The sequence below is a fragment of the Pseudophryne corroboree genome, chromosome 2, assembly GCF_028390025.1.
Source record: "Pseudophryne corroboree isolate aPseCor3 chromosome 2, aPseCor3.hap2, whole genome shotgun sequence".
Classification (NCBI taxonomy): domain Eukaryota; kingdom Metazoa; phylum Chordata; class Amphibia; order Anura; family Myobatrachidae; genus Pseudophryne; species Pseudophryne corroboree.
In genome coordinates, this window is record NC_086445.1 from 1,000,938,710 (window position 1) to 1,000,966,224 (window position 27,515).

At 48.6% G+C, this 27,515-nt stretch overlaps 1 protein-coding gene across 4 annotated transcripts in view; it reads left to right on the forward strand.

Moving 5' to 3' along the window:
• Positions 1-27,515, forward strand: part of DOP1B (DOP1 leucine zipper like protein B) — a 153,623-nt gene that overhangs the window by 37,842 nt on the left and 88,266 nt on the right. The window lies entirely within an intron of this gene.

Consider the following 27,515-nt stretch of genomic DNA (forward strand, 5'->3'; position numbering starts at 1 on the left):
CATCGTGATGTTGGGGTTATAGTTACACAGAATTATATACCCTACTAAACTGAACTTTTAATACTCCATATAATACCCCTTTCACATCGCCAAAATAACCCGTCTTTTTCCCAGGTTGCTGCCGAGTCGACCCAGGTAGAGGTGCGGTGTGAATGCACCAGGTTGAATATCCCAGGTCGTCCAACCCGGTATTTGTTCCCGGGTTAAAAGAAGGGTTGTACACGTGTCGGACCCGGGTTAGTTTGCTCTTAAAAGCTACAGTCCCGGGATTTTCGACCCGGCTCTGAAGCAATAGTGCTGATTGGCTGTTTGTAGTCAGCTGAGGTTTGTTTACAGTACTACGAGCACACGTGTCTGCACAGCTCTGCACTCCTTAGGACCAGTTCAGCTTAATTTGGACCAGTTCAGCACTTCTTTGCCTCCGCCTCCTCCATCCACCCTGCCCAGCTGATGATCCGGGGTGATAGAGGAGCAGCGCCAAGGAGAGCAGCAGTGCCCGGGGATGGCGCAGCGTCGGGGAGCAGCTTAGCCGGGATGAGGGAGGAGCAGCGCACGGGTGAGCAGCAGCGGCCAAATCCGGCAGTCGGATTTGGCCACTCTTTGAATAAGGGTTGTCGGATCGAATCCGACAAATGCATGTCGGAATGGATCCGACTCTATACCCCAAAGTGTAAACACACAATAAAGTTGAACATGGGCACATAAGTTGACTGGGAAAACTGGGAACCAATCAAGTCCTTTAAAAATGACATCACACTGGTTTTAACATGGGTGACCCGGGTTGAGCAAAAAGACACCAACACGGCAATAACCCGGGAATAACCCAGGTCAATACTGCGATGTGAACGTCTCTTACCCGGGTTGGAGCCGTGTTCAAATCCCAGATCTGACCCGGGTTTGTGATGTGAAAGGGGTATAAGAGATTCATACATGTGTTGGAAACAATTAAAATATATTGTTCTTATGATGTTTTCTTGTAGATGTGATTTCTGTTTTGAGTGTATTCAAAAAATATTAAGTGGTGTAGTGGCTTTTGTATGGATTGATATCAAAACTGAAGGCATTGCTTTGATTAAACAGAAAGCCAGACATGTTTTGCATGTAATATCAGCGCAGCTTTGCATTTAGGAGATCAAACCACTGAGTAGCAGTCTCTCGCACTGCCGCAGCTTAGTAAATATACCTCTATATGTCTGCTGTAGCATCTGGAACCTAACAGCGCAGATTATTTATTGATCATCTCAGTTAATAAGAATGATGGACTGATTATTACAAATGTGGCAACAGTCAGTGAGCAACTACTGGGTCAATTTCTTGGAGGAGCAAGAATTTGACAATACAGATGTATTTGCCCACATCTGCATATTACCAGGAATTCACTGGTGATTTGTTGGCCAATCAAATGAACTATTTCTCAATGGACCGAACAGTAGTGGGGCAGATGTAATAACCTGGATAAGGAATAAGGAAGTGATAAACCAGTGATAAGTGCAAGGTGATAAACGCACCAGCCAATCAGCTCCAATATGTAAATTAACAGTTAGGAGCTGATTGGCTGGTGCGTTTATCACCTTGCACTTATCACTGGTTTATCACTTCCTTATGCCTTCTCCAGGCTTAATACATCTGCCCCAGTGTGCTTACAACTTAGAGATGTATGAATGAATACACGTTACTAATGATCCTATAACGTGGCTGTCCAATCGGCTTTAGCCACACATTTGCCCTGAGGAGCCTGATCATTCACATTTCACCATAGTGTCGTAAGTTATCATCAGTGGTGACTTTCTCAGGGGCCCGCAGAAGCAGGGACAATGGGGCAGATGTATTAACCTGGAGATGGCATAAGGAAGTGATAAACCAGTGATATGTGCAAGGTGATAAAGGCACCAGCCAATCAGATCCTAACTGTTAATTTACATACTGGAGCTGATTGGCTGGTTCCTACTTCCTTTATCACCTTGCACTTATCACTGGTTTATCACTTCCTTATGCCTTCTCCAGGTTAATACATCTGCCTCAATGAGAGGGCGGAGTTAATTATGTTTAAACAAAAAAAAAGTTGCCCGGTCTTTCTAATGTAAGTGATTGTGATCACAGACTGAAGAAGGACGTCACCACTTTAGTGCTGCACTCAGGCAAGAAATAATTCCTGTGTTGCCCACCACCCCCTGAGTGCAGCCGGGACTCTCGCACCAGCGCAGTGATGTATAGACAGTGTTGCGCGGTGCCGCTGTATCCTGTTCTCTCTCTGTGACTTCCTGGTTATATCTGTTTGTGTTTCCACCTGTGAGATTCTCCTTTCTCACTGTATAGCGCAGCTCTGTACTTTCCTGACATCACGGGAACATCCACATACTCAATAGCTATTCTGACATTGCAGGGAATTATTGGGAACAGATGTTTCTTCATTATACAAGACATCAATCAGTTTATAGGAGAATTATTATCAAACATTAAAGAGCAAGTAAATCCGGCTACTGATGATATAGGGTCTTATTCAGAGTTGTTATCAAACCAAAAAAGTTAGCAACTGGGCAGAACCATGTGCAGGTGGGGCAGATGTAACATGTGCAGAGAGTGTTAGATTTGGGTGGGGTGTGTTCAAACTGAAATCTAAATTGCAGTGTAGAAATAAAGCAGCCAGTATTTACCCTGCACAGAAACAAAGTAACCCACCCAAATCTAACTCTCTCTGCACATGTTACATCTGCCCCCCCTGCTGTGCACATGGTTTTACCCAATTTGCTTACTTTTTTGGTTCGTTAGCAAACCTGGTTAGTCCCCATAGTTCACAGCACGTATTTAGAAGAAATAATAATGTACCTGAATACTGTATACTGAAGCAGGGCTACTATGTTATAGTATTCTTATCACAGGCGCAGGTAGAGTATCTGTCACCATTATCCACCATACACCGCACACGAGTTCCACAGATTATCCTGCAGTACATTACACACGCTGACAATATAAGCTGATTGTGGTGACATCACGTCCGTGCCTGTATCCCACTGATTATGTGGTTGGGGTTTCCTTTAAGCACTATGCAGATATCAGCTTCTTCGGTTCTCCCCTCTACTTGTTATGAGATACATAGGGTGTAGTATTGTATGCCGGCGGCCGGGCTCCCGGCGACCAGCATAACGGCGCCGGCATACCGACAGCGTGGCAAGCGCAAATGAGCCCCTTGCGGGCTTGCTGCGGGCACTGTGGCGCGCTACGCGCACCACGCTATTTATTCTCCCTCCAGGGGGGTCGTGGACCCCATAGAGGGAGATAAAGTGTCGGTATGCCGGCTGTCGGGAATCCGGCGCCGGTATACTGTGCACCGGGATTCCGACAACCGGCAAACTGAAGACCACCCGAGATAGATAGTATGTGAGAATAATAACCGACACATTAAAGGTCTCAGGGACCTATTTAGTAACAATATTTTGCTGCTAATTCTCCAGAAACAGAATCCCGCACTGTATGAAGGAGTGATCGCAGCAGATACAGTATTTCAAGTATCTGTCGCAGTCCCTCCGTTTTCATTAGGGAAAGCAGCCCCCATAGGTTTATACAGTGCCTGCTAAATTAGGAGGTGTGCCAAGCCCTGAAAAACCGCTTGACGTCAGTAGCTGGCACTGACCATAGTAGCCGAGATCGCAAACATGTGTGGGGTAAATTTACTAAGATGGGAGTTCTATTTAAGATGGGATGTTGCCCATAGCAACCAATCAGATTCCAGGTATTATCTTCTAGAAGGTGCTAGATAAATGAGAAGTAGAATCTGATTGGTTGCTATGGGCAACACCCCATCTTAAATAGAAGTCCCATCTTAGTAAATTTACCCCTGTGTGTGTATGTATATATGTGTGTACATATAATATAGTATTTCTCAATGTTAGAAGTTACTCTTCTCTTTTTGCCTGGCTGCAGTAAGCACAGCTATCTCAGTCATTGTGCTGGAAACAGTTGCTGATGTAGTGTTCACTCTAGGAGTGAAAAGGGGCAGGGCGCCAGACTCAGGGGGGCACATGTGCGTCCGAAATGGGGGCGCGGCCACGCAAAGTAGGGGGCGTGGCCATGCCTTCGTCATTTTAGGGGGCGGTGCGGCCCACAGACGCTACTATAGAGAGCGTCTGTGGCCGCCGACGTCACTGTTGGGGGCGTGCCCAGCACCTCCGTCGGTGCTGGGCTTCCCCCAGCCCTCTCCCAATGCGTGAATGGATGCTGCGCGCATGCGCACGGCATCTATACACGCCGGGAGGGCAGGGAGCGGGCGGCTGTTCTAGCAGGGCGCTGCAAAAGGGGCAGGGCGGGTTTTGCCTGTTAAAAAACGGGCAGGGCGCGGCGCCCTGCTAAAACAGCCTAGAGTGAACACTATGATGGGTACGTGGGGGGTAATTCAGACCTGATCACTGTTTTTTGCACAGCGGATGATCAGATCCAAATTGCGCTTGCATATGCACCGCAATGCGCAGGCGTGGCGGACGGCTGCAAAGTGGATCGCCGGTCAGCGACGGGTTTGTGCGAAGGATCCATTCGCACAGGCATTCGCAAGGAGATTGACAGATAGAAGGCATTTGTGGGTGGCAACTGACCATTTTCAGGGAGTGTTTGGAAAAACGCAGGCGTGTCCAAGCGTTTGCAGGGAGGGTTCCTGACGTCAATTCCGGTCCCGGACAAGCTGATGTGAACGCAGCGGCTGAGTAAGTCCTCGGCTGCGCAGACACTGCACAAAATCAGTGTGTGCAGCTCTGCTACACATGCGATCGCACACTTGCACAGCTAAAATACACTCCCCTATAGGCGGTGACTATCTGATCGCAGGGCTGCAAAAATCGCTGCCTAGAGATCAGATCTGAATTATCCCCATGGAGCAAAGAAGCAAATTTGACCACAATTGTATCTACCACTGGTGGATAAAAATATGAAGTGTGAACAAACCTCACCATTGTTGTCTGCTGTAAATAAATACATTGTTTAAGTGTAACGGATGTAACCGGGATAGGACATGGTAATTTCTGACATCAAATACGTGTCCGATTTCTCCGAAACTACAACCCATATTTATTCCACACTTTATTACTATAAAGCATAAACCACACAGAATGTTTTAGTACAATTTTCAGGAAAGTCATTCTTATTACCTTGACAATGAAATGTAAACCATCGAAAAACGTCACGGATGTAACCATCAAATATATTAATCAGGAAATGAAAAAAGGCGCCTTGCATTAACTGGTACAGGGTCATTTACCTTTCTAACAATGGGCCTAATTCAGACCTGATCACAGCAGCAAATTTGTTAGCAGATGGGCAAAACCATGTGCAGTGCAGGGGGGGGGGTGCAGATGTAACATGTGCAGAGAGAGTTAGATTTGGGTGGGGTGTGTTCAAGCTGAAATCTAAGTTGCAGTGTAAAAATCTCTCTGCACATGTTATAACTGACCCCCCCCCCCCCCCCCCCCGCACTGCACATGTTTTTTTACCAACTGCTAACAAATTTGCTGCTACAATCAAGTTTGAATTAGGCCCATTGTTTTCAGATGGGTCCCATATCTCATCATCTTTGTTTTAACTCTTTCACTGACATAAAATCAAATAAAACACTGATTATGAACATAAAATTTCTGACAGTACATGTCCTCAACATTTGTTCTAAACTACAATAATCCAAGTTTCTTACCTTTTGTTTTCAGAAAACGGCAATAGATAATCAGTGGTTACAATCAGTGTCTGCCTGATGCCTGGTAGCCGTTACCGAAATAAGACAAAATGGCAGCATTGCCAACCCATTTTTAAACCACTATAGACTATGACTGATGCACTGGGAAATACATATTTTGAATATTCCACTTTTGGTTGGAATTGCATATATATATATATCTATATATAATTTCTTTCTGTCTGTCCGTCTCTTTACATGAATGTGCACTGTAATGATTATTTAATGCCACCTCCCCTTCTTAGATGTTGGCGATACCATGATAAGACGGAAGGCACTATTCCTGGGTGATAGGGTATTTGTACCTGTAGTGAAACTGGGCCACGTGTGATACCAGCATACATCAGCTCTGATAACCATCACATCGGAGACCAGTTACAGGAATAACTAGACACGGCCTGAAGGACGTTCTCACCCAGTGATTCAGTGTCATTTGGCCTCTGCACATTATCCTTTCTAGAAAGAGGTTGATGCTGCAAGTTTTGCATGAATGCATCGCTAGCAGGGCGAGGCTTGTGCTACGCCTGCCAATTCGCACTGATACACTGTAGATTCGGGATGTGCAAAATAGGTCAGTGCCTGTGTATTCTGCTATAGGAACTGATTAATGCACAGACAGTACGTTACATAAGCGTGATCATTTACAGCAGTGGTTCTCAAACTCTGTCCCCAGGACCCCACACAGTGCATGTTTTGCAGGTAACCCAGCAGGTGCACAGGTGTATTAATTACTCAATGACGCATTTTAAAAGGTCCACAGGTGGAGTTAATTATGTCACTTGTGATTCTGTGAGGAGACCTGCAAAACATGCACCGTGTGGGGTCCTGAGGACCGAGTTTGAGAACCTGTGATTTACAGGAAGTCTGGAGTTAACATTCGTTTAGGTAAAGTTATGGCTGAATCCCATCGTGCAGGAGGGTTAGACTATAATTCATTATTTAAAATAAAACCGTTGTTCCTACAAACTAACTGGTACACAACTAAGAGTGTGTTACTAAGCTCAGTATACCACAGATTAAAGTCGGACTGTCCCGCAGATGTACAGGGGATATCCTTTGCAGGTTTCTCATTCTCCTCCTGGGTAGTAACTTGGTGGAGCAGGACCATGGATGAACTTAGGGGCTTGGTTTGTATAGAAACTGCACCATGATTCCTGCCAATCAATGTGGGTGGTCCTGACACACCCCTGTTCCCTTCCTTTATAAGGGGGCCCTGTTCTTTTCATCTTCTCTAATGGTTGACCAAGTCCCTCTGTGGTGGCAGGCCACACCCCCTCTAGAGGATGACCACACCCCTTAAGCTTGGGCTCCTGCCATTGCATCCCCTGGTGAGCCCTTGATGCCCCAGTCTGGCACTGCCACACATAACTAATCTGTGTATATCTGATCAGTGTACGTCTGTCTGCCCTTTACTGAAATATGACATATTGGAATTAAAATCTGAACTTGTAAGTACATCTTACAGAACTGCGCTACTCGCCCTGATGTACTATTGGCGGCCGTAGTCTGTAATCCATAAATTAGTCTGTAATCCATCTATAAAAAGCTGGTTCTCTGTTGTGCAACACCTGGGCAGGAGCCGGAGTCAGAATACGTGTCTGGCTTCTTCGTGGCATGAGGAAAGGATCGGTACAGGCTGGTTGGTGGCCCAAGTGGCTGTGGTGCCGCTCTGACCGCTGATAAAGAGTTGTCTTCTTCTCATTGTGGCAGGTGGAGGACATTCTGCGATCTAACTTATTACTGAACAGAATTTAGGTTTAATGTTGTGATCAAACTAAATCGTGAAATTAGCTGTCTGTTGGTGCGTTTCAGTCTGTAAGTTCTGAACTTCATATGTATCACCAGGGTGCACAGCAGGGATCAGGCGTATCTTTCCGGATCATGGCCTCAGTAGCTAATGCCATTGCAGCCTATGGGTTACTTTACATAAAATTTCCCTGAGAGGGATTCTTCATAGTAAGAGCCCCATGGGCCTGGGTCTGCAAATGTTCAATGGCCTATACTGAGGAGCTGTGACCGGCGCTGCGTGGGTGTGGCCAGAGGCGCATTGGTGTGACCAGTGCCATGTGATAGCTGGGTCATTATCATACTGTCATGATGATGGGCCTATTGGGGCTGTAGTTCCATCCGTGCCCTATTGTTGATCTGTCCCTGATTCGGGCTCCTTCCGGTTAGTCTCCGCATGCACATTACCACAGCAGGGTCAGAAGGCAGGAGCCGTCCTGCAAGATTTAGCAGGTGCATTCTGTCAGACTTAAATGCTGGTACTTCCTCAGTGATCGCATATTAAATGCAATCATTATTACCTCCTGCCCCGACACTGATAATACAGAGCATAGTAATAAAGCACGAGTATTCTAATATTTATCCCTGCCAGTAATTACCATCAGGGTCACTGCGGGGAAACTCTGTCTCTGATAACGCTCAATAACAGATTGTACTCGGCTACACAGCAAATGTAAGCACAGTATGATCAGCCAATATTTTATGAAGCATAGGAACATTACATGGGTGATACTGAGCATTTATCGCATAGAAAGTTGTACGCTTTGCTTACAGTGATGGAACTACCACCATTGCAGCGGGTGCAGCCGCTACTGAGCACAGATGTGTGCTTGGCGGGGGTGGGGGGTGGCTAGGCCACCTAACCTGCCTTAGAGCCCCACATCTACACTGATTAGAGTGCACGGGGCTTGGAGCAGGCTCAGTGACACCGATCCTCACTGCGATTGCATCGGCCTGCACACATGCTCAGAGGACTGGAATCACTGTACTGTTGTATTTAGGCCCCTGCTTACTGGTAAATAACTAAACCTCCCACCAAGAGAATCATGTTAAGTTAGGTCCTGGCACTTGTGGCTGGAGACCCGTGATGCATTTGCCGTTTTCTAAATGATAGAATTGGTGCTAGGCGCCACATACTGTAAATGTATAGGTAATAATGTGTTTTAACCTTTCATATTCAGTGTGAACTGTGCGCAGTTGGGGAATTATGGGAAGGAATGCGTAAATGCATGGACGATGCACCTTTTGAGGAAAGTTTAAGGTATATTGGGGGTAATTCAGAGCTAATCGCTGCTGTGCGTGAGCCCTGAGAGAGTTATTCTTTGACTAAGAGTGATAACTGCTGTAAACATCTTTTATGCTGTATCCTCTGAGCAATGCTTGTAAAGAGGAAGGGTCTTTTTTTTTAGCAATAAACATCTTGCCTTCAAGACGATTGCCTTCATCTTCATGCGACCAACAGGAATGCGACACCTGCAGTCCCATTATCCGCCTGTTCTGGGCTGAGCGTGCATTGGGCCTGATTCATGTTTGTAAGTAAAGAAAAAAGCAAGCAACTGGAAAAACCATTTTGGACTGCATGTGGGGCAGATGTAACATGTGCAGAGAGAGTTAGATTGCTACATGCAAATGCAGCCAGTATTTACCCTGCACAGAAATAATCTACTGTAAATGTATTTGCTCCCCTTACATGGTGTGTTCCAGACACAAAGTTACATGCTTTTCTGCTGTACTTACAAACATGAATCCGGCCCAATGTCTTGTTGACCTCTGTAGAAGTAGCTGTTTTGTCCAGTGAACTGGAACACTGACTATTGTGTATATTGGAATCACTGTGTCCTTGTTGTAGTATAAAATCCCAAGTTATTTACAATCAAGTGATTTACAATCCAAGATGGCGCAGCAGATGGCTGCCTGGGAGCTATGCAGCTCAGCCAAAATACCGGTTTCCCCTTGTTTTCCCCTGCTCTTGTCTACCCCACCGGTGACCAAATACAGCAGGGTAGCCCTCCTTGTGGATCAGCGGCCCTTGCAGCCCTCGCTGCCCTGTGTGGCAGGGATGCAGACATCGTGGACGCCGAAGTGGATGACTGAGCGGCCGCGGCCCCCCGCAGCCCGGGCGGTGACTGGTGGGTGGATCGGCGGCCCCGGAAAGAGAATGACTGAGGCCCTCATGTCGGCCCTAGTAGAAGTACCTGGGCTCAGAGGAGAGGCTATCGTGCAGGCGCCCTAGTGAGGTGGCGGCGGTGAGGGCACCGGCCTGTACTTTCCGCGATCCTGCTCTCGTACCACTGCTACTCTACCCCCAAGTCTGCTTCCGGTCTATCCCACGTGCTGCACTCAGCCTATCTAACCACTGCCTCGTCCACCTACTCCCTACCTATTCACAGAAGCTGGAAGCGGTTAAGCCTGTCGTCAAGACTGTTAAGAAATGGACCAACGAGGCTAAGATGAAGCTCCAGGCCTGCTTCGACTGCACAGAATGGGGGGTCTTCGAAGCCTCGGCAACCGACCTGAACGACCTGACACTGTCACGTACTACATCAGCTACTGTGAGGACGTGTGTACCTACCAAGACTTACCGCATTTACAGTACAACAACAACAAGCCCTGGTTCAACGCCCAGCTCAGGCAACTTCGTCAGGCCAAAGAGGAGGCCTATAGCAGCGGTGACAGAGCACTATACAACCGAACTAGGAACTCTGACTAAAGAAATCAGGCTAGCAAAAAAGCGGTTCTTGGACAAGCTGACAAACAATCTCTACACCAATAACCCTGTATCTGTATGGAAAGGAATGCAATCCATAACCAACTACAAGAAAACATCGAAGTCCACCACCATGCACTAAGACCTAGCAGACGAGCTGAACCACTTTTCTCTTACGTCCTAGAGGATGCTGGGGACTCCGTAAGGACCATGGGGTATAGACGGGCTCCGCAGGAGATAGGGCACCTAAAAAGAACTTTGACTATGGGTGTGCACTGGCTCCTCCTTCTATGCCCCTCCTCCAGACCTCAGTTAGATCTTGTGCCCAGAGGAGAATGGGTGCACTGCAGAGAGCTCTCCAGAGTTTTCTGTGGAAAAAGAATTTTGTTAGGTTTTTTATTTTCAGGGAGTCCTGTTGGCAACAGGCTCCCTGCATCGTGGGACCGAGGAGAGAGAAGCAGAGCTGGCTTGTCAAGTTGGGCACTGCTTCTAAGGCTACTGGACACCATTAGCTCCAGAGGGAGTCGGAACACAGGTCTCACCTGGGGTTCGTCCCGGAGCCGCGCCGCCGACCTCCTCACAGATGCCGAAGATAGAAGCCGGATGAGAAGACAGAAGACATCTTAGGTGGCAGAAGACATCAGATCTTCATGAGGTAAGGCCATTGCTCCCAGTCACACACACACTGAGCAGCACTGAAGGGTGCAGGGCGCAGGGGGGGGGGGGGGGCGCCCTGCGCAGCAATAAACCTCACATTTTGGCCAAATACAGTTTGATTAGGCTGCGGAGGCAGTAAATCTATGATCCCCCGCCATTTTATTGAAAAATCACTGGGACCGAAGCCCGCCGTTGGGTGGGCGGGGCTTGATCCTCAGCACTAACCAGCGCCATTTTCTCCACAGAAGCTGCATGAGGAAAACGCTGGCTCCCTGGTCTCTCCCCTGCTGAACTTCACAGGCTGGAAAAAAGAGGAGGGGGGCACATTAGCGACGCAGTGAGTGGGAATTGGCTTATTATATATAAAAAAGCGCTATCTGGACATATTTTTTCCAGTGTTTTTAAGCGCTGGTGTGTGCTGGCATACTCTCTCTCTGTCTCTCCTTAGGACCTGGTTGGGGCTTTGTCCCCTTATAGGTTAATCCCTGTGTGTGTGGGGTGTCGTGTGTGTCGACATGTCTGAGGCGGAAGGCTTCTCCAAGGAGGAGGTGGAGCAAATGAGTGGTGTGTCCCCGTCGGTTGTGCCGACTCCAGATTTGATGGACATGTGGCATATGTTGAATGCAAGTGTGGCATCTTTACATAAAAGGCTTGATAAGGCGGATTTAGGGGGGACATCAGGGGGTCAATCCTCGGATTGGACCGACTCACAGGGCCCGTCGGGGTCTCAAAAGCGTCCCTTAACACAAGACACTACTACCGACACGGATTCTGATTCCAGTGTCGACTATGACGAAGTAAAATTGCACCCTAGGGTGACAAACCATTCAGTGTATGATTGTGGCAATAAGGGATGTGTTGCATATTGTGGATGAACCCTCGGTCCCCGACACAAGGGTACACATGTTTAAGGAAAAGAAACAGATTATTAACTTTCCCACATCTCATGAATTAAATGAATTCTTTGGAAAAGCTTGGGAGACTCTGGATAAGAGACCGCAGATCCCCAAAAGAATATCCTTTCCCTAAGCAGGACAGGAAGATTTGGGAATCACCCCCCACTGTGGACAAGGCCCTGACGCGCTTGTCCAAGAAAGTGGCGCTACCGTCTCCTGACACAGCGGCCCTTAAGGACCCTGCAGATCGCAGGCAAGAAACTACCTTAAAGTTTATTTATTCTCATACGGGTGCTGTGCTAAGACCGACAATTGCGTCGGCATGGGTGTGTAGCGCAATTGCAGCTTGGACAGATGAGCTGACAGATCAATTTGATAATATGGATAAGGATACTATATTCCTAACTCTAGCCCATATTAAAGACGCAGTCTTATTTATGAGGGATGCTCAAAGGGACATTGGATTGCTAGCTTCTAGGGCCAATGCCATGTCTGTCTCAGCGAGAAGATCCTTATGGACTCGCCAATGGACGGGTGATGCGGATTCCAAAAAACATGGAAGTACTACCCTATAAGGGTGATGTATTGTTTGGGGATGGGCTGACGGACCTGGTTTCCACAGCTACAGCAGGTAAATCAAATTTTTTACCATATATTCCCCAACAGCAAAAGAAAGTAACACCCTATCAGATGCAGTCCTTTCGGTCGCACAAGTCCAAAAGAGGTCGGGGATCCTCTTTCCTCGCCAGAGGTAAGGGCAGAGGCAAGCACCTGCTTCGGCAGGTGCCCAGGAACAAAAGTCCTCCCCGGCTGCTCCAAAACCCACAGCATGACGCTGGGGCTCCCCTGAGGGAGTCCGCACCGGTGGGGGCACGTCTTCGACTTTTCAGTCAGGCCTGGGTCAGTTCGGACCTGAATCCCTGGGTGTTGGAAATAGTTTCCCAGGGTTACAAATTGGAATTCGAGGAGGTGCCCCGCGCCGATTTTTCAAATCGGCCTTACCAGCTTCCACATCGGGAAGGGATATAGTGTTAGCTGCAATTCAAACGCTGTGCATACAGCAAGTGATAATCAAGGTTCCCCTGCACCAGCAGGGAAGAGGTTACTACTCAACCCTATTTGTGGTCCCGAAACCGGACGGTTCGGTCAGACCTATTTTGAATATGAAATCCCTAAACCTGTACATAAAAAGATTCAAATTCTAAAATGGAATCTCTCAGAGCGATAATAGCCAACATGGAGGAGGGGGAGTTTATGGTGTCTCTGGACATAAAGGATGCGTACCTTCATGTCCCCACATATGCCCCCCATCAGGAATACCTGAGATTCGCTGTACAGGATTGTCATTACCAATTTCAGACGTTGTCGTTTGGACTTTCCACGGCCCCGAGGATTTTCACCAAGATAATGGCGGAAATGATGGTGGTCCTGCGCAAGCATGGAATCACAATTATCCCATACTTGGACGATCTCCTGATAAAAGCGAGATCAAGGGAGAAATTGCTGAGCAGTGTGGCGCTCTCTCTGAGAGTGCTCCAGCAACACGGTTGGATTCTAAATCTACCGAAGTCACAGTTGATTCCGACAACTCGACTACCGTTCCTAGGTATGATACTGGATACGGAACAAATTAAGGTCTTCCTGCCAATAGAGAAAGCCCAGGACATCCAGAACATGGTCAGAGACCTGCTAAAACTGAAAAGGGTGTCAGTTCACCAATGCACTCGAGTTCTGGGGAAAATGGTTGCGGCCTACGAGGCCATTCCCTTCGGAAGGTTCCATGCAAGGACTTTTCAATGGGACCTTCTGGACAAGTGGTCCGGGTCCCATCTGCACTTACATCACAAAATAACTCTGTCCCCAGGGACCAGAGTGTCCCTCCTGTGGTGGTTGCAAAGTGCTCACCTCCTGGAGGGTCGCAGGCTCGGAATTCAGGATTGGATCCTGGTTACCACGGACGCGAGCCTCAGAGGATGGGGAGCGGTCACACACAGGGAAAAAAATTTCAGGGTCTTTGGTCAGACCAGGAGTCCTGTCTACACATCAATGTGTTGGAACTCAGGGCCATTTACAACGGCCTTCGACAAGCGGAGAGTTTTCTTCGAAACCTACCGGTTCTGATTCAGTCAGACAATGTCACAGCAGTGGCTCATGTGAACCGCCAAGGCGGGACAAAAAGCAGAGTCGCGATGGCGGAAGCCACAAGGATCCTTCGCTGGGCGGAAAATCATGTAAGCGCTCTGTCAGCTGTCTTCATTCCGGGAGTGGACAACTGGGAAGCAGACTTCCTCAGCAGACACGATCTCCATCCAGGAGAGTGGGGACTTCATCAAGAAGTCTTTGCAGAAGTAACATGTCTTTGGGGAACTCCTCAAATAGACATGATGGCGTAACGCCTCAACAAAAAACTTCGGAGGTACTGCGCCAGGTCTCGGGACCCTCAGGCAATAGCAGTAGACGCTCTGGTAAAACCGTGGGTGTTCAAATCGATCTACGTGTTTCCTCCTCTTCCTCTCATCACAAAAGTGTTGAGGATCATAAGACGAAGAAGAGTACGAACGATACTCGTCCCAGACTGGCCTCGAAGGGCCTGGTACTCGGATCTACAAGAGATGCTCACAGGAGATCCCTGGCCTCTTCCTCTGAGGGAAGACCTGTTGCAGCAGGGGCCCTGTGTATTTCAAGACTTACCGCGGTTACGTTTGACGGCATGGCGGTTGAACGCCGAATCCTAGCGAAAAAGGGGATTCCGGACGAGGTCATCCCTACTTTAATAAAGGCTAGGAAGGAGGTGACGGTTAAGCATTATCATCGTATCTGGCGAAAGTATGTGTCTTGGTGTGAAACCAAGGATGCACCTACGGAAGATTTTCATCTGGGTCGTTTTCTCCACTTCCTACAGACAGGAGTGGATATGGGCCTGAAATTAGGCACTGTTAAGGTACAGATTTCGGCCCTCTCGATTTTCTTTCAGAAGGAATTGGCTTCTCTTCCAGAAGTCCAGACGTTTGTAAAGGGAGTGCTGCACATCCAGCCCCCTTTTGTGCCTCCAGTGGCACCATGGGACCTGAACGTGGTGTTGCAGTTCCTAAAATCACACTGGTTTGAACCGCTTAACATGGTTGAGTTGAAATTTCTTACCTGGAAGGTGGTCATGTTGTTGGCCTTAGCATCAGCAAGGCGAGTGTCAGAATTGGCGGCTTTATCACACAAGAGCCCCTACTTGATTTTTCATGTGGATCGAGCTGAATTGAGGACACGTCCGCAATTTTTGCCTAAAGTGGTTTCTTCGTTCCATATGAATCAACCTATTGTGGTGCCTGTGGCTACAAGTGACCTGGAGGATTCCAGATCCCTGGACGTAGTCAGGGCCTTAAAAATTTATGTAGCCAGGACGGCCAGAATTAGGAAAACAGAGGCTCTGTTTGTCCTGTATGCGGCCAATAAGATTGGCGCTCCTGCTTCGAAGCAGACTATTGCTCGCTGGATCTGTAATACGATTCAACAGACTCACTCTACGGCTGGATTACCGGTACCAAATTCGGTTAAGACCCATTCCACTAGGAAGGTGGGCTCTTCTTGGGCGGCTGCCCGAGGCGTCTCGGCATTACAACTTTGCCGAGCGGCGACTTGGTCGGGGTCAAACACTTTTGCTAGATTCTACAAGTTTGATACCCTGGCTGATGAGGACCTAGCGTTTGCTCAGTCGGTGTTGCGGAGTCATACGCACACTCTCCCGCCCGATTGGATGCTTTGGTATCCCAGCATCCTCTAGGACGTAAGAGAAAATAAGATTTTAAACCTACCGGTAAATCTATTTCTCCTAGTCCGTAGAGGATGCTGGGCGCCCGTCCCAGTGCGGAAACTCTGCAAGACTTGTATATAGTTGTTGCTTACATAAGGGTTATGTTACAGTTGACATCGGTCTTGGACCGTTACTGTCGTTTGTTCATACTGTTAACTGGTTATGTATGTTCCAGGTTACATGGTATGATTGGTGTGGGCTGGTATGAATCTTGCCCTAGGATTGCTAAATCCTGCCTTGTATTGTCCATCTCCTCTGGGCACAGTTCTCTAACTGAGGTCTGGAGGAGGGGCATAGAGGGAGAAGCCAGTGCACACCCATAGTCAAAGTTCTTTTTAGTTGCCCTATCTCCTGCGGAGTCCTTACGGAGTCCCCAGCATCCTCTACGGACTAGGAGAAATAGATTTACCGGTAGGTTTAAAATCTTATTTTATTGCAGGTTCGCAAAAGAAGTCCCCCTGCGACCCAAACAATCACCTCTCGATGCCCTGAACACCGACGGCCAACTCCAGGCACTGCAAGTCGCCCAAGAAGAGGTGGAGGCACTGTTCAAAAGGGCCAAACCCAGGAAAGCTGCGGGTCCTGACGCAGTGTCACCATCTGCCCTGAGAGAGTGTGTGGGTCAGCTCGCCCCCATATTCACCAAGATCTTCAAAAAATCGCTGGAGCTACTGAAAGTCCCTTCCTGCCTCAAAAGGTCCACTATCGTCCCGGTCCACAAGAAACCCCCTATCACGAACCTGAACGACTACAGGCCGATAGCACTGACGTCTGTGGTCATGAAAACGTTCAAGCGTCTGGTTTTGAATTATCTGAAAACTGTGACTAACCCCCAACTGGACCCCCTACAGTTCGCCTATTGATCGAATCGGTGTGTCGAGAATGCGGTCAACCTGGGCTTGCACTACATTCTACAGCACCTAGACATTCCCGGTACCTACGCGAGGGTCCTGTTTGTCGATTTCAGCTCTGCCTTCAATACAATCGTCCCCAGCATCCTCCACCCCAAATTACTTCGCCTAGGGGTCCCAGAAGCTACCTGTTACTGGATAGTAGACTTCCTGACAGATAGGACACAGGTGGTGAAAGCGGGAGAATACACCTCTCAAGCGCGGTCTATTAGTACAGGGGCCCCTGAGGGCTGTGTCCTCTTACCCCTGCTCTTTTCCCTGTACACAAATGACTGCACCTCAGAGGCGCAGTCAGTAAAGATCATCAAATTCGCTGACGACACCACCGTCATCGGCCTCATCAAGGATGGGGACGAATCAGCCTATAGACGGGAAGTAGACCAGTTGGCCCAGTGGTGCAGCCACAACAACCTTGAGCTCAACCCCCTCAAAACTGTCGAGATGATAGTGGACTTCAGGAAGAAGTCATCTAGTGCACCTCTGCTAACGATTGCTGACAGTGTGGTATCGCTAGTGGACTCCTTCAAGTTCCTAGGTACCACAATCTCCCGGGACCTTAAATGGGGGTCCAACGCTGACACCACTGTCAGGAAAGCGCAGCCTAGGTTGTTCTTATTCGGGCAACTAAGGAAGTTCAACATCCTACAGAACTGTGCTCCTGATACTAGTATGGTACAGCTCCGCCAGCGCGAGGGACAGATGCAGGCTCCAAAAGGTGGTCAGAACCGCAGAAAAGATCATCGGGGCCGACCTTCCCTCAGTCAAGGTCCTGTACCTGTCCAGAGCTAAAAAGCGGACAACAAAGATAGTAAAGGACCAGCTACACCCCGGCCACAGCATGTTTACCTTCCTTCCTTCAGGCAGGCGTTACAGGGCCGTCCCTGCCGGGTCCACCAGAAGCCTCAAAAGTTTCTTGCCCCAAGCGGTCCGCCTGCTGAACTCCTGAACATTGACTGACTAGACGTACATGTAACTCACTTGTGTCCCTACGGTATACCTATCTGTGTAACTTTACTTGTGTCCCCCCCCCCCCCTGCTTATCTGTTACCTACTTGGCTGTTGTATAGCAAACTGAAGACAAATTCCTAGTACACGCAAGTATACCTGGCCAATAAAGCTGATTCTGACTTAATATACACCTTATCAGCATCTTACAGCAGCGATACCTGGGCCTGACGTCTTATTGACCATTCATTTCTGAAAGCAATATACGGGCTATACTTGGCGTAGTTTCCTGCGATACCTCCATTCCACACTATAATAACCAGACGGTGCCACACAAAGTAAATAAAGAACATTTACTATAGTTTTATATTGACATTCCACCCTCTGTCCTGTGTTTAATTTGCAGTATTCAGCTTCAGTGTCATTTAATGAGATTTACCTATTTAGCTGCAAAAAGGAGTGTGGTCTGTTCATTTGGGGAGGTGACCAGCTCCAATTTGGCTCCTTGAATTGAGTAGTACCTGAGGAATTGCATGAAGTCTCCCCATACTTACTAGACATTCCTCACATGGCTCCTGTGCTTCAGTAGAATGAAACTCTGAAGATCCGTACACACTAAGGCCCTCATTCCGAGTTGATCGCTTGCTAGCTCCTTTTAGCAGCCGTGCAAACGCATAGTCGCCGCCCACGGGGGAGTGTATTTTTGCTTTGCAAGAGTGCGAACGCCTGTGCAGCCGAGCGGTACAAAAACATTTTGTGCAAAACAAGACCAGCCCTGTAGTTACTTATCCTGTGCGATGATTCCAGCAAAGGAGGTCCCGGAATTGACGGCAGACACCCGCCCTGCGTTTTCCCTACCACTCCCAGAAAACGGTCAGTTGACACCCATAAACGCCCTCTTCCTGTCAATCTCCTTGTGATCTGCTGTGTGAATGGATTCATCGCTAGAAGCATTGCACAGCAACAATGCTGTATGTACCCGTACGGCGCATGCGCATTGCAGTACATACGCATGCACAGTTTTGCAGTTTTTTTACCTGATCGCTGCGCAGTGAAAATCGTCAGCGAGCGATCAACTCGGAATGACCCCCATGGTGATTTTGTAAGCGATATCGCTCATTTTTATCCTCCTGAGCTAAATCCTTTACAATATCGCTCAGTGTGTATGCTGCTGGATGCGCGCTCCTGGGGGGTCGTTAACGCCCCCCTCTGTCGTCTGTACATGCAGCTCAGTTTGGCCGGTCACGGCATGACGCCACTGTGTGTATACATACTGTTGGCGGCCCGGCCCAGGAGGGGAAACACTAGGCGATATCGCTCATACAGCAAATCGTCTAGTGGCAGAGCATGTTTTCCAGATCTCCTTAAAGTGAGAGCATTGGCACCACCCATGCCTCTTATAAAATGTGCCAGTCAGTAATGACTACACCTGCGCTGCAGCTGGGAGTAAGGAAAACCTGCCCTGTTAGATTCCCCCGAGGATCGGAGTTGTAAAACATTGAAGTAGACAGTAACTCAGAAAATGCCTGAGTTGGATATGTAGCCATCTGGGCGAATTGTTAATGAATGGTTTTATATATTGTTGTCATTTGCAGTAAATGATCTGGTCTGAGCTGCTGATAACAGATGGGGCCGTGTCCTTATGGTTCTTCTACACCTCCTTCATGTTGTACAATTACTGTATGTGGTCAGCTGGAAAAAGACACAAGTCCTTTGAATTCGGCTTTTTATAAATCCAGGGCCCGATTCAGACCTGACCACTGCTGTGCTTTTTCTCACAGCGGGCGATTGTCGAACTACTGTTCATGCGTATGCCCCGCAATTCTCACCAGTGTCGCCAAACAACAACAGGATGGTGCGACAAGTTTTTATCGCACGGCTGTTTGCAGGGTGATTGACAGGAAGCGGACGTTTGTGGGTGGTAACTGGCCGTTTTCTGGGAGTGTCAGGAAAAATGCAGGCGTGCCCAAGCGTTTTCAGGGCGGCTGTGTGACGTCAGCTCTCGCCCCGATCAGCCTGATTCCTTCACACTGGGGGAGAAAGTATTGAGCTACGCACACACTGCGCAGAATGGGGAAAACATTCGATGGTGAGTGTGATGAGAACGGATTTGCAGCTGTCCGCTGACTGAGGGGAATTTGCGCACAGCGTACACATGCGATCGCACACTTGCACAGGGCGAATATACACTCCCCCTGGGCGGCGGCTATCCGATCGCAGGACAGTGTAATTTGTAGCACAGTGATCAGGTCCCTTTTTCTCTTTTCTGATCAAAAAGCCGTAACAAAACCTTTAGCTAAGAATCGTGTAACTTAACCTCACGGGGGGGGGGGGGGTATTATTTACCTGGATCATCATGTGGCCTATTCCTCAAGACAAAGAGTCCGTTATACATGCAAAACAATTGTTTCTCAATGTATTAAGCAGCGGTCCCATTCACCATTGCTGCCCCGATACAGCATGCCTGCCTGCCATTCATGGCTATGGCTCGTGGGGGCGTGCCCCGATATTAGGGGACCTAGCCTTGTGAGACACACCCATCTATCTGTGTACTGGCAACGGGTGGGGGGGTGGAATGGTGGGTGGCCAAGCAGAGCCGGGAGGCTGCACTGCTTGGCCAGCCTCACTCTCAGTATCGCTGGACTGGCCCTTCCGGCATTTGCCAGGTAGCCAGTCTGGCCTGTGTGACTGTCAGGGATTGCACCGGATTAATAGTGAATGACTCCGCTGGGTTGGTGTCTGCCACCGTAAATCGTGATGAGTTAGATATGTAATTTGTGTAGGGCCATCTCGTATTAATAAAATATATTTACACATAACTTTCCTTGCAAATAAGCCATCCAGACCATTTTAAATATAAGCAGTGACGCAACTATGCGTCCACTACATTGGGAGGAAAATCACCATCCGGACTAATCTTTGGAGTATACAGGAAACATAACGGGAGATGTATCAAGCCTTGGAGAGAGATAAAGTGGAGACTTCTAACAGTCATTCATCTAGCGCAGTCTTTGAAATGACAGAAGCTGATTGACATGAAAAGACGGCAACGTGCCTCATTGTGCAGAATAACCCAGGCTGGTTATGGCTGCTCAGTGTCACAGAGAACCCAGGCTGGTTATGGCTGCTCAGTGTCACAGAGAACCCAGGCTGGTTATGGCTGCTCAGTATCACAGAGAACCCAGGCTGGTTATGGCTGCTCATTGTCACAGAGAACCCAGGCTGGTTATGGCTGTTCAGTGTCACAGAGAACCCAGGCTGGTTATGGCTGCTCAGTGTCACAGAGAACCCAGGCTGGTTATGGCTGCTCAGTGTCACAGAGAACCCAGGCTGGTTATGGCTGCTCAGTATCACAGAGAACCCAGGCTGGTTATGGCTGCTCATTGTCACAGAGAACCCAGGCTGGTTATGGCTGTTCAGTGTCACAGAGAACCCAGGCTGGTTATGGCTGCTCAGTGTCACAGAGAACCCAGGCTGGTTATGGCTGCTCAGTGTCACAGAGAACCCAGGCTGGTTATGGCTGCTCAGTGTCACAGAGAACCCAGGCTGGTTATGGCTGCTCAGTGTCACAGAGAACCCAGGCTGGTTATGGCTGCTCAGTGTCACAGAGAACCCAGGCTGGTTATGGCTGCTCAGTGTCACAGAGAACCCAGGCTGGTTATGGCTGCTCAGTGTCGCAGAGAACCCAGGCTGGTTATGGCTGCTCAGTGTCACAGAGAACCCAGGCTGGTTAGGCTGCTCAGTGTCACAGAGAACCCACGCTGGTTATGGCTGCTCAGTGTCACAGAGAACCCAGGCTGGTTATGGCTGCTCAGTGTCACAGAGAACCCAGGCTGGTTATGGCTGCTCAGTGTCACAGAGAACCCAGGCTGGTTATGGCTGCTCAGTATCACAGAGAACCCAGGCTGGTTATGGCTTCTCAGTGTCAGAGAACCCAGGCTGGTTATGGCTGCTCAGTGTCAAAGAGAACCCAGGCTGGTTATGGCTGCTCAGTGTCACAGAGAACCCAGGCTGGTTATGGCTGCCCAGTGTCACAGAGAACCCAGGCTGGTTATGGCTGCCCAGTGTCACAGAGAACCCAGGCTGGTTATGGCTGCCCAGTGTCACAGAGAACCCAGGCTGGTTATCGCTGCTCAGTGTCGCAGAGAACCCAGGCTGGTTATGGCTGCTCAGTGTCACAGAGAACCCAGGCTGGTTATGGCTGCTCAGTGTCACAGAGAACCCAGGCTGGTTATGGCTGCTCAGTGTCACAGAGAACCCAGGCTGGTTATGGCTGCTCAGTGTCACAGAGAACCCAGGCTGGTTATGGCTGCTCAGTATCACAGAGAACCCAGGCTGGTTATGGCTGCTCAGTGTCACAGAGAACCCAGGCTGGTTGGCTGGTCAGTGTCACAGAGAACCCAGGCTTGTTATGGCTGCTCAGTGTCACAGAGAACCCAGGCTGGTTATGGCTGCTCAGTGTCACAGAGAACCCAGGCTGGTTATGGCTGCTCAGTATCACAGAGAACCCAGGCTGGTTATGGCTGCTCAGTGTCACAGAGAACCCAGGCTGGTTATGGCTGCTCAGTGTCACAGAGAACCCAGGCTGGTTATGGCTGCTCAGTGTCACAGAGAACCCAGGCTGGTTATGGCTGCTCAGTGTCACAGAGAACCCAGGCTGGTTATCGCTGGTCAGTGTCACAGAGAACCCAGGCTGGTTATCGCTGGTCAGTGTCACAGAGGGTAATTCTTTGTCTTTCTTGGCACCAGAAGTCCTTGTGCAACATGTAACAATTTGTCCACATTCAGTTGTTTCGGGCAGTATGAAATAACAGTGAAACCTCTGTTGTTACACCGATCTCTCCCTTGTTCTGTAACAATAGACCAGTGTTTCGTTATCACTGCTCAGTATAGAACTATTGCCACAACATGTCCCTATATCTGTTCCCTGCTGACGCCAAGGAATCGTGTGTACAAACCTGATTCTCACCATGCGGAGGTGACATCACACAGGAATAACGGCTTTCATCGGGCTGTGTTTTGTGGTATGTTTAACCAGATTTGTCTATAAAGTTTGATTGGTGATATGGCGCGCGCAGCTGGGTCATAAGTTAATAGGCTAGATTATTGGTTCCATCACAAAACTGTGGTCTCCACCGTCACATCACTGTTGTCTGGGTCTCTTCCTGATGCATATACGGAAAAGCAGACGATGATGTATCCAATTCCGAATCTGGCCCTCTGTGTACAGCGCTGCGTAATATGATCAGCGCTGTACAAATATACAGTAAAAACATTGCATTTTCTTTTTTTCTTGGTAATAATGAACAATAGTAGGCCCGAAGGCCTCAATTTGCGTCCTGTCCTGGGATGCCGTATCTGACTAAGCTAAACGTTACACTCTGTGTTTATAATGTCTGCGTTTTCTGCTCTTGTGGAGCTTCCTTTCCTCATAGTATGTCTTCCGATATGAAGTTGGCCGTAGCTTTCTCCTGCACACAGTGCAGGCTTGTGTGTCAGAGGGTGTGCCTCAGAGGAGACTCTGAAACAGGATGTGAAAGCATATTATTATAGTAGCTAATGCAAAGCAGCAGCTGTCCCATTACCCTTCGCTCTGTGTAACATTAAAGAAGTATTTATCTTTTACATAAATATATAGGGAGTAAAGCTTAATGGCCTAGTAGAAGTGAGCCCATTATCTACACACAGATGGTCTTATTTACTGACATTGTTTTAGGTGCCAAGTTTCATAACAACCTATCGGACCTTTGCTGTCATCAAGTTTGCTCCAGAGAAATGAAATCTTATTTATGATTGGTTGTTCGGTGCTGATTTTGCACCCTAATGCAGTGGTTGCCAAACTCGGTCCTCAAGACACCCTAACAGGCCAGGTTTTTAGGATATTCATGCCTGAGCACAGATGAGTAAATCAAAATGAATGAATAGTAATGAAGCCACCTGTGCTCAAGCATGGATTACTTGAAAACCTGGACTGTTAGGGTGCCTTGAGGGCTGAGTTTGGGAACCACGGCCTTAATGCAATGTTTACGCACACACACACTTATGTATGTACCTGAATGCAGGGGCGTAACTGGGGCTACTGAAACTTGGTAAGCACCCTCCGGTGCCACAGGTGCACGACTGAAAGGGGGGAAGTGGCCTGTTATCTCGACCCTGTTTTCGGCACTTCAGGAGAATGCCCAATGTCCCAGCATTCCCAGAGATGCTGAGCTGCCCCCAAAGACTTGTCTGGCTGCACTGCCATCTACTACGCTGTGACAGGAGTATAGGGTGCATTTAATGTTACAGTACAGCACCCGGCCCCTGTCACTGAGGAGGAGTTGTCATTTTGGTGTCACCCCTCGGAAGGTGACAGGCGGGTGTGTCCCGCACCCTCCTACTGACTCCACTGCCTGAACGAAAATCGTTGACAGCCTGTAAACAGCGGCAGAAAGGTCTGTATCCTTCAGTTTGGGTTTCAGACCTGTATAATGCACCTGACTGTTGTTCAGCCATCTTTAGGCTGTCAATGGAGGTGCTTTGATTATGGTCCTCTCCTGCCCTCTTCCCTGCCGGCTGGCCAGCAGCACTATCCTACAGGTTATGTGGCCAGCTTAAGATGAGTCTATTAATTTGTATGGGATACTAACCCGCCCCCCACTCTCCTTCCGAAAAAAGGAAAAAGGTTAGAAACCGTTTTCTTGACTGTCTCGTGTTCTGTGATGCTTCCCTGGACACGATGTGAGGTAACACAAATACAATTACAGCATTATTTAAAAAAGAGGAATAAAGTGAGTTTGGATGTGATTGCAGCTTCTGCTTTGTATACTGATTGCCTCATTTCACCTCCTGTGCCATTTGGAAACACTATGAGACATGCAGGAATTTATTTTGATTTTTCTTTTTATGCTGGGTAAAACATTTCTAGTGACACTGCAGTCAGTAAACTTGACCCAGCTACGAACAATGGAAGATTTATTTTGGTTGCCCTCCACGTTACTAGTTATCTATGTGTGCGCGCGAGTGATTATATATGATTTCATATTTACTCATTAGAGAATACCGACTATAAATGGACTAGCAGTCACTGATACATGTAAACAACCACTTGGAGTCTCACGCATCAGCAATGATCCTAGGGAGTTGATAGGCTAAATACTAGCTCACATAACAAAATGGCTGCCTTGAGCCCAGCAGACTGTGTAAATATTGCCTCAGAGTGACATGAGGTAAACCCTTGTAGCTTTCATTTCCGAAACCAGTTTTGTGGGTGTAGTCATGAGGTACAATAAACAACATCACCAGGAAACCTGCTGTGTGACAGAAATGTGTGCCCTGCATGACTTGTGTACATTGCTGTGACACGCTGGCATGCCAGGTCATGTGCCTGGAGCTTGTATGACTGAAGCTAATGCTTTATTCCTGGTTACAGTTGTCTCCTAATGCAGGTTGGAGCCTGTGTTTTTTAGTCAGGACCTAACTGTGAGGTTCATCACTGTAGTACAATCACTTGTTTAGTATTTATTGTGTCATTTTTAACGGTTACCAGACTTTGAAATACCCCTAGGGGGGGTATGCAGCACCCCCATTTCTCTAACGTCCTAGTGGATGCTGGGGACTCCGTCAGGACCATGGGGAATTAGCGGCTCCGCAGGAGACAGGGCACAAAAATAAAGCTTTAGGATCAGGTGGTGTGCACTGGCTCCTCCCCCTATGACCCTCCTCCAAGCCTCAGTTAGGTTTTTGTGCCCGTCCGAGCAGGGTGCAATCTAGGTGGCTCTCCTAAAGAGCTGCTTAGAAAAAGTTTTTAGGTTTTTTATTTTACAGTGAGTCCTGCTGGCAACAGGCTCACTGCAACGAGGGACTTAGGGGAGAAGAAGTGAACTCACCTGCGTGCAGGATGGATTGGCTTCTTAGGCTACTGGACACCATTAGCTCCAGAGGGATCGAACACAGGCCCAGCCATGGAGTCCGGTCCCGGAGCCGCGCCGCCGACCCCCTTGCAGATGCCGAAAAGCGAAGAGGTCCAGAAACCGGGGGCAGAAGACTTTTCAGTCTTCATGAGGTAGCGCACAGCACTGCAGCTGTGCGCCATTGTTGTCACACACTTCACACCAGCGGTCACGGAGGGTGCAGGGCGCTGCAGGGGGCGCCCTGGGCAGCAATGAGAATACCTTATTCTGGCTAAAAAATACATCACATATAGCCCCTGGGGCTATATGGATGTATTTAACCCCTGCCAGGTCTCTCAAACTCCGGAGAAGAGCCCGCCGAAATAGGGGGCGGGGCCTATCTCCTTAGCACACAGCGCCATTTTCCTGCTCAGCTCCGCTGCGAGGAAGGCTCCCAGGACTCTCCCCTGTACTGCACTACAGAAACAGGGTAAAACAGAGAGGGGGGGGCACTTTTTTTGGCGTTTTTGATATATATTAAGCTGCTATAAGGGAGACAACACTTCTATAGGGTTGTTCCTATATATTTATAGCGCTTGGGTGTGTGCTGGCAAACTCTCCCTCTGTCTCCCCAAAGGGCTAGTGGGGTCCTGTCTTCGATAAGAGCATTCCCTGTGTGTCTGCTGTGTGTCGGTACGTGTGTGTCGACATGTATGAGGACGATGTTGGTGTGGAGGCGGAGCAATTGCTGGTAATGGTGATGTCACCCCCTAGGGAGTCGACACCGGAATGGATGGCTTTGTTTATGGAATTACGTGATAATGTCAGCGCATTACAAAAATCAGTTGACGACATGAGACGGCCGGAAAACCAGTTAGTACCTGTACAGGCGTCTCAGACACCGTCAGGGGCTGTAAAACGCCCTTTACCTCGGTCGGTCGACACAGACCCAGACACGGACACCGAATCTAGTGTCGACGGTGAAGAAACAAACGTATTTTCCAGTAGGGCCACACGTTATATGATCACGGCAATGAAGGAGGCTTTGCATATCCCTGATACTGCATGTACCACAAAAAGGGGTATTATGTGGGGTCTGAAAAAACTACCTATAGGTTTTCCTGAATCAGACGAATTGAATGAAGTGTGTGATGAAGCGTGGGTTAACCCCGATAGAAAACTGCTAATTTCAAAGAAGTTATTGGCATTATATCCTTTCCCGCCAGAGGTTAGGGCGCGCTGGGAAACACCCCCTAGGGTGGATAAGGCGCTCACACGCTTATCAAAACAAGTGGCGTTACCGTCTCCAGAAACGGCCGCCCTCAAGGATCCAGCGGATAGGAGGCTGGAAACTACCCTGAAAAGTATATACACTCATACTGGTGTTATACTGCGACCAGCCATCGCCTCTGCATGGATGTGCAGTGCTGGGGTGGTTTGGTCGGATTCCCTGACTGAAAATATTGATACCCTAGATAGGGACAGTATTTTATTGACTTTAGAGCAATTAAAGGATGCTTTTCTTTATATGCGAGATGCTCAGAGGGATATTTGCACTCTGGCATCGAGAGTAAGTGCGATGTCCATATCTGCCAGAAGAAGTTTATGGACGCGACAATGGTCAGGTGATGCGGATTCCAAACGGCATATGGAAGTATTGCCGTATAAGGTGGAGGAATTATTTGGGGTCGGTCTATCGGATTTGGTGGCCACGGCAACAGCCGGGAAATCCACCTTTTTACCTCAGGTCCCCTCCCAACAGAAAAAGACACCGTCTTTTCAGCCGCAGTCCTTTCGTTCCTATAGGAACAAGCGGGCGAAAGGACAGTCATATTTGCCCCGAGGCAAAGGAAAGGGTAAGAGAGTGCACCAAGCAGCTTCTTCCCACGAGCAGAAGCCCCCCCCCGGCTTCTGCAAAGCCCTCAGCATGACGTTGGGGCTTTACAAGCGGACTCAGGGGCGGTGGGGGGTCGACTCAAGAATTTCAGCGCACAGTGGGCTCACTCACAGGTGGACCCCTGGATCCTGCAGATAGTATCTCAGGGTTACAGGTTGGAATTCGAGAAGTCTCCCCCTCGCCGGTTCCTAAAGTCTGCTCTGCCAACGTCTCCCTCAGACAGGGCGACGGTATTGGAAGCCATTCACAAGCTGTATTCTCAGCAGGTGATAGTCAAGGTACCCCTCCTACAACAGGGAAAGGGGTATTATTCCACACTATTTGTGGT